A 7899-nucleotide genomic window follows, 5' to 3' on the forward strand; every position below is an offset into this window, starting at 1 on the left:
AGATTTAATGAGAGACTACATGCCAAATACTTAAAAAATGTCCAGTACAAAATAAGCATTTAATAATATAAGCTCTCACTATTATTATTAATATTTTAAAAATATTTAAGCAGCCTAGTGTCTGCTTTTAGCCAATTGTCTCATTTTTAAAAGATTTTGAATAATGATTATTTGCCATTTGAAATTGTCTTCTGGAGTTATAAATTATTATTTTACAAACAGAATTAATTAGCAAAAAATTAATGTCATAATATAAGAGATAATTTCAAAGAGTCTATAGCATTTAAAAACCTTAGTACAATTACCCATATTTGGCAAGCAAAATTTTTGCAATTAAACACAATAAGTTAAAGTAAATTAAAAAAACTATGGTACATTTACACAGTGGAATTCTATGCAGCAGAAAGAAAGAAGGAGCTCCTACCTTTTGGGGGTTTTTTTGTTTTTTTTTTCTTTCCTGATCATTTTTTATTTTTCAGTTACAGAGCTCCTACCTTTTGTGACAGCATGGATGGAACTGGAAAGCATTATGCTAAGTGAAATAAGCCGGGCAGTGAAAAACAAATACCATATGATCTCACCTTTAACAGGAACCTAATGGATAGAACAAATGGACAAGCAAAATACAATCAAAGACACTGAAACAGAGAACAGGCTGACACTGACCAGAGGGGAGAGGGGAGGGAATTTCAGGGGAAAAAGGAAGAGTTTGCAGGAACGAGTATGGGGGACACATGGACAGAAACAAGGGGAGGGTGGAGACTGGAGGGCAATGGGGAGGGCTGGAGGGGGTGGGCTGGGATGGGAGTAAAAGGCAAAAAACTGTACTTGAACAACAAAATAAAAATTAAAAAAATAAAAAAGTAAAGGTCAGCTTTCTTTAGAGGAATTCCTAAAGATTACAGACCCAACTGGGCCAAGGGCAGGTTCAGGACACAGAAAGGGCAGCTATTCTGGTCACCGTGATCTGCCTTTTGGACCTTCACAATTAAGAGTGTTATTGATGGTAAAGGAGTTGAAACTTGCATTTACCAAAGTATTTCTCTGTCAGGCATTTTAAGAGCACAGAATGAAGTTAACTTACAAGGGCATGCATATAGAGAAGCATATAATATATACATTAAAATAATTACAATGAATACCCATCAATTTCATAATGATTAGCTGCTTTTTATAGTGTATATTCCACAAATGTTTCAAAGGCAAAAATGAATGAAGACATTAAAACCAACCCTCAGCAAATGATATTTCAAATGTTCAGATTTTATTTTTTGTGAAAAGTAATATATAAAGAGTTTTTAGGCAAAGCATTTGCTAGTACTGGGACTTGGAGGTGTTGGTGGAGAGCTTGATAATCTATCATTAAAAAAGACAATCTTTATCCTTAAGGAAAGTTATAATTTAGTGTGGGAGATAATTACGTAAGACATAACATGAGGGAGTGAATGAAGAGGAGTTGGACAAAAGTATGTTATATATAAAAATACCCAGATGACAGCACTTAAATAAGACATTCAACTAAAATTCCTCTAGGTAAGCTGTGACACTGGAGTTGTTAAAGCGTTTCTGGATAGCATTTCATTTTTAAATTGAGAATAATTCCTGGTGAGTAATTTTTAAATTCTGTATTTAAGATAGAGTAACCACTATATTTATTACAAATCAGAAAAAAACACAAGTTAGAATATTTGCAGCACTCATAATTTTCTCCTATTGTCATTTTTGGTGAAATATCAAGCAATATCAGAATTCTTAATTAATTTTTTAAGACTTGCCTTTTTATTTTTAGGTCTGCATTTGTTCTCCTTAAGATTTTTGTCTATCATTTTGAACTCTACAAAAAAGTGATTAAAAATTAATGACTTCCCCCCCTGTCAATGTGGGAAAAATTGGGACAACTGTAATTGAGAGGAAAAAAAAGAAAATAAACTAATGACTTTTTTTCATAGCCATAGTGGCTAACTATGTGACTGAAAGCATATTTTGGTGAAACAGAACAAATGTATGTAAATATGTTTGATGATTACTGAAGGCTGTGACATGAAAGCAAAAATATTCCAATACTACAATTCAAGCCTTCAATTAGCTGTTAAAGTGTTTATGCCCATCATTTAACCAGATTGGAAATTCACTGGAAAGAATAGATTGAAGCTGGAGACATTTTAGGAATTGTAGCATGCAGGGGAGATTCCTCTGGTCTTTCTCCTCTTTCTTCCTGAACAACACTCCTCAAGTCAAGAAAGAGGGCCTCCAAGGGAGCCCTGGTATACTTTGATGTGTCTTTTTTAAGAAGAATAGCAGATGTTATTAGTGCCCTGCCCATATCCCCTTTCTATTTTCCCTTCAAGGAATACTCACTGGATTTCCAATTGCTGGAACCTAATTGCTTTGCCTGTGAGCTCTTTTGGTCCCTCTAGACCTTGCTTTGCTGCTTGTGTGAAGGCCAAAGTGCCTGGGAATTAACACACCCTCATCAGGCACAGTGCTCAGCAATGACTGATAGGAGTTGGTGTAGAAATATATTCACTTCTATGCCCCACTGAGTCAAATAAATCTGAGGTATGGGTTTTACAGTGCCTTCAAAGTTGACCCACTGGGAATAAATCTCATTGCCCAGGGTGGCTGCTTGCTTGATAACACAGCTCTTATTAGCTGGTTTCCTTCAGTGTGTCACATCCCACCTCCTTAATAGTTGACTTGCTCCCAAATCTCTGTTAGATGCCTGCTAATTAAGTAACTCAAGCTGTAAAAGAGGCAGCAAACAGACCAATTTAGCCTCATTTTTTTAAGTGAAGGGGTAAAACAATTCTTTAGGGAAAGCAGAATTACGAGAAAGGGCAACAATGGGACAGACTGGGCCACCCCACTACTCATTGTAACAAATATGTGTCAGTTTCCTGTGGACCAAAAACTGGGACATGAAAGTTACCTGGTTTGAATAGTCTTGGCAAGGATTGCCAAGAAAGAACTGATCGTTAGCTAAGAGAAAGGTAAGTACATTGGAACAAAAAACGAAAGTAATTTAAACTGAATTTGACTTTTAAAAAATCTCAGTGAGGACAAAACCTCACAGTTTTTATTATTGAGAACTTACTGGAAAGCTCTAAAATGTATCCAGGTTATTAGGAAGAGTAGAGAAGGGAGATCTGATATAGCGTGGTTGCAGACAGCAATGGGAAGGAAACACAATCATTTCATGCTTATCCTCCACCTAATTCAGACTGCTGAACAAACAACCTGGTTAGACATGGCATGGATTCCTTCCCAACCCCTGCTTCACCCATGGAAGACATTGGTCATTAAACACATCACTAAGCTCACACTAGCGCCCCAAATGCCCCTCAATAGCAGTGTCTAGGCCGTCACTATTAATCAGAGTCGGCAAACAAACCACAATCCTTTCTCAGTTTTTAACATTGGAATGAAATCTCAATTCGTTAGCATCATATATTGTCATCTGTTTCCACCTCACTTTCTGGTCTCTTGTTCTACCAAACTGCCTCACACATACTATAATGGAGACATAACAACATGTTTAGAGGTTGTCAAATAATTATTGATTCAGAACCTTCTAATTTAGAATCCACTCACATATTTTTATCTTGTAGAAAATTCTATACACAACCTTCAATGGAGTTTAAATGCCATTCCAACTCTAACTACTTCCTCAGTCAGAATTGATTTGTCTTTTTATTTTATAGAACTTTTATTAATTTTTCAAATCCTATTTAAAACTTAACTCATGTCCCCCTAAGTGTGTCTATCTTTCCTGCCCATTATAACTTACTTATGGAAACAGTTATATTTTATTCATCATTCATCCCCTGGCAGATGGCACAAACTGTATATATTTTTTCAAATCAAATTAAGTTGATTAAAAATCATTATCTTACTTTTCACCTGGACCTTCCCAAAATCTCACCCACAAGATAAGCCATTTTACTCTTGTCCTGCTGGTGTTGTGTCCTTCGATGTACACAAGGAACTAATTATACTACCAAGTATAGACTCATAATTAAATGGCAAGAAATTAGTAGAGATAGTTAAGATTTGTAAATTAGCAGTTAAAGTTCTCTTAGTTGGGCTCGCACTTCCGCATTTGTAATAAACATCATACATCTTTCACACACACATGCAAAAGTAACTATATGTATATAAAACATTCCAAAATGTCCTTGGAAACAAAGCATAAGCTTCTCTGATTTGTTCTGTAAATGCTTAAATTTATTTTGGTTTAGATTTCAGAGTTTTTATTTAAAGCCTTTACAGAATCATTAAGCTCCAAGAATTACCCAAATTGAGTTTTGTTAGCAAGTTTGTGCTTACATGGCCCTTTATTTTCTTCTAAGTGACATGTCCCTCACATGTTCTGAGCTCTAAGGAAATTCAAGACATTTTTCAAGGAATTAATTTCTTCATATATAAATTGGTAGCTATAATAATTCTTACTGATGTACCTATTTACCCTAAAGATCTGACATGGGGATCTGAAGAGTAACACACACAAATGCACACATACACAAACACATACTTCCAAAAATATACTCTTACATAACACTGTGCTCCGTATTACTCTAAGGCAATAGCAATTCGAATTCTTTTTTGTCGGGAGGAGATTCAAGCTTTTATTTTTTCCATTTTCATAAAACAAAGTAGAAGAAAAAATAACAGTACAGGATTAAAACCACAAAAGTACTAAATTGGTAGACCATGTGTACTAAAAAAATCCAGATGAGATGAAAGGCTTATTTATAATGAGGAAACACATGTAAATTAAAGTAGCTTGTAGTTTTCATATGAAACATTAAAAAATGCAAACATGCTACATGAATGCCACTGATAGTGCAATATTGAAGGGAAGAAAACAACGCTTATTTAGGGACAGATACACCATATCACAAAGTCTGGGTTTTATACCATCAGTGCAACAAATTCACAAAGCTATATTACAGCTAATTACTTAGAGTTTAAGACCTATCCCCAAATATGTCACATTTTTGGCCCTTAGAGTTTCATCCCACGGACTTCGACTACTCTAAACTCCTAGCTACTGAGAGGGAGAGTGATGCTTTCCAAGAGTTACAAAATCTGTAGAGCCAAGGCCATCCATCATCTCCCAGAGTTTTCTCTCACCAACAGCCCATGTATTCTTCAGAAGAATAGCTAGGGAAAAACTAAGATGCCAGCATAGTCACCACCTCCTAGGCCAGATCTATGGGGACAAAGGCAGCCAACATTACCATAAAATGAGAATTGAAAAATTAGTAGGTTAAAATTATTTTCTATTGAATCTTGATGAAACAGGAAGACTTTTGTCATTGATTAGCTAGTGTTGGAGTAAAAGTCATAGGCATGAATCTTCATTTCTTACGTACTTTAGTTTTAGATAGCTGAAAATCTGAAATTAAAAGTATGCTAAAAATCCTAAATTAAAACTTCTAGAACTGTTGGGAACTGCCCTGCCTGGTTTCAGAAGCTGTATCCCGCCTAAGGCTAAGGCTGAAGGAGCAACCTTTGGACCATAAGCCACTAAGGAGACAAAGCTTATCTCCCTGGAAGGAGCACCACTTCTGCTCCTTTTACTTCATCCATAACTGGCCCCCAATGCTTGGTTGGTTAGCCAATGATGGGTAAAATTCCACAAAGAGGGGATGATCTAAGGCACGATCATGTGGGAGGCCCCCAAGGAAGGACTTGGGGGGCTAGAGCAAAAGGGGGTGATGGACCCTTACCCCTCAGCTTTGACAAAGCCTGAGTCCATATTCTGTCTGCAAGAAGTCTTCTAATCTCTTGGCTACCTTACTTCCCCTGCCTGACTTAAGCCTGAAGCAATGACAGAGGGTGATACAGCCCTGTGCTGGAAAGGGTTGGTTTCCCAGGCAATCAGGCCTAAGAAAGAATATGTAAAATCCTGTGAAACCTGCTTTGTTCAGAATGCTCCCAATTAAGTGATAAGGGCCCAAGCAAGAAGTAGGTTTGTTCCTCATAGTTTTACAGCTCTTTAGCTATCTGACCCTGACTCAAAATAGGCCCTCAGAGTTCTTTGTTATCTATTGTTTGATCCTTACTGACTGACAATGATTAATGAGCTTTATCTGTATTCCTGTGCAAATGAACCCAATAAAAGCCCATTGAGGAACAGGTTTCTGGTCCTTCTCCTTTGAGAGATCAACCACCTTTCCTCCCCAAGCAGATCATATCTTGGTAGACTTATTCTCATCTGTGGCAGCTGGGGAACTGGGCCCCTGTGGGCAGAGCCCCCCCCCCCCTCGACATAGAACCTTGCTATCAAGAAGCTTTTAAGGACCTACTCACTCAAAGGCTAAGTGCAAAGGGACAAGAGCTCTAGGCCTGTCAGATTCCACATTTTAGAGGAAGAATAAATATTTTCTACAAATTGCTAAGTTTTGCACAAGGAAGAAACCAATATATACTAGGGCATGTAATTAGTTTCATTTTATTCTATGAGGATTCTTCTCCCACAGCATAGAAACAGAATGAGGAGTGAATCTTCATTGGTCTCTTCACTGGAACTGGTGACCTTGGTCTGTCTTCATGAAGCCAGACAATTTTTTAAGCAGACTGTGGAAGTAGGTACTAAAACCAGTTTGTTTGTTTGTTTTTGTAACCACAGACCACTACACCTTGTATCTAGCAAGAAAAGATCAACTTGAACAATTATCCAAAGCCACTGTTAACTGTACTAAAGAGTGAAATTCACCTCTATATTATTTTAAATGAATTTGCCTACAAGAATTCAATTAACCCTGGGTAAGAAAAATCAAAACAAGTTGTATTCCTGAATGAGTTGTCCATATAAGGCCAGCTGATGACAATGCACCCAGATACACTTGACACGAAGATATTATGTATAAAGCCTTATGTGGCAAGTTTGAATTTTTAGTAACTAAGGGCACAAAGAGGGAGGCCAAATAACTACCTCTGTAACATTTTAGTATCCAGATAATAGAAACTGTTCTCAATGCATATGACATTAATCACACTGAATAAAGAAGATGTGTTAGTCATTTCTTTTTTTTTTGCTTAAGAAGCTTGTTCATCTCCCTTTTCACCACTCCAGTGTACTTCAAAATGACTCCATGTTGGTTTGGTCCAGGAAGCAGCAGTAAGAAAGTCACTATCAAGTAGGTGAAAAGAAGGTTGCGGACCTGCTGTTCCACCCAAGCAACTGCAGCAAAAGAGGATTATGGTCATGAAGTACATTTTTGGCTTTTCTCCCTTTAGTGTAAAGAGGCATTATCACCAGCCCACAGCTCTGTTTCAAGTTTTTACTAGACTGCTGCAAATTTCATGGAATCTTTGCTGATGCTCAGCGGTCCATTTGTTAGAGCCAACAATTTTGGGCACTAAAATGGGAACAAAGTAGTCAGCCAAGGACAAAAACATAACAAAACAGGAAGCACCAGACAAAACAGCGGGATCTAGACCGTGGATGGTCGGAAACACCAATGAACCACACCCACAGGTGGAAACCAGAGTCTTGCCCATCAGAGCATTTCATCAGCCATCAGTGTCACCTTTCCCCATCCTTGGAGCTGCTCTTCCAGACTTGCAGCCTCTGTAGCCAGCAAGCTGGTGCTGCGATTATCTCCCTCTGCCATCATCCCCAAGGTCCCATCTCATTGAGCATAAACCAGCCTCCTCACCAGGCTTCCTCTGCAATCAGCACAGCAACTGCAACCCAATTCTAATTCTTAAAAGGAATTTTGATCTAACTGAAGACATGATTAATCCATGAAATTTTCAGATTATTACACCTGGCCACAGGGATGAAGGCAGTGTACCAAATAAAACATTTCTTAATCACTTGGGTAGAAAGATCTTTGGAAAACAATTAGAGATGCTGACAATTTCATGCTACTAGACTAATATTTTGTG

At 37.5% G+C, this 7899-nt stretch overlaps 1 pseudogene; it reads right to left on the reverse strand.

Moving 5' to 3' along the window:
• Positions 1–7010: 7010 nt before the first annotated feature.
• LOC114508969 lies at positions 7011–7684 on the reverse strand (annotated as a pseudogene).
• Between the last annotated feature and the right edge of the window lie 215 nt (positions 7685–7899).

The sequence above is a fragment of the Phyllostomus discolor genome, chromosome 11, assembly GCF_004126475.2.
Source record: "Phyllostomus discolor isolate MPI-MPIP mPhyDis1 chromosome 11, mPhyDis1.pri.v3, whole genome shotgun sequence".
Lineage (NCBI taxonomy): Eukaryota > Metazoa > Chordata > Mammalia > Chiroptera > Phyllostomidae > Phyllostomus > Phyllostomus discolor.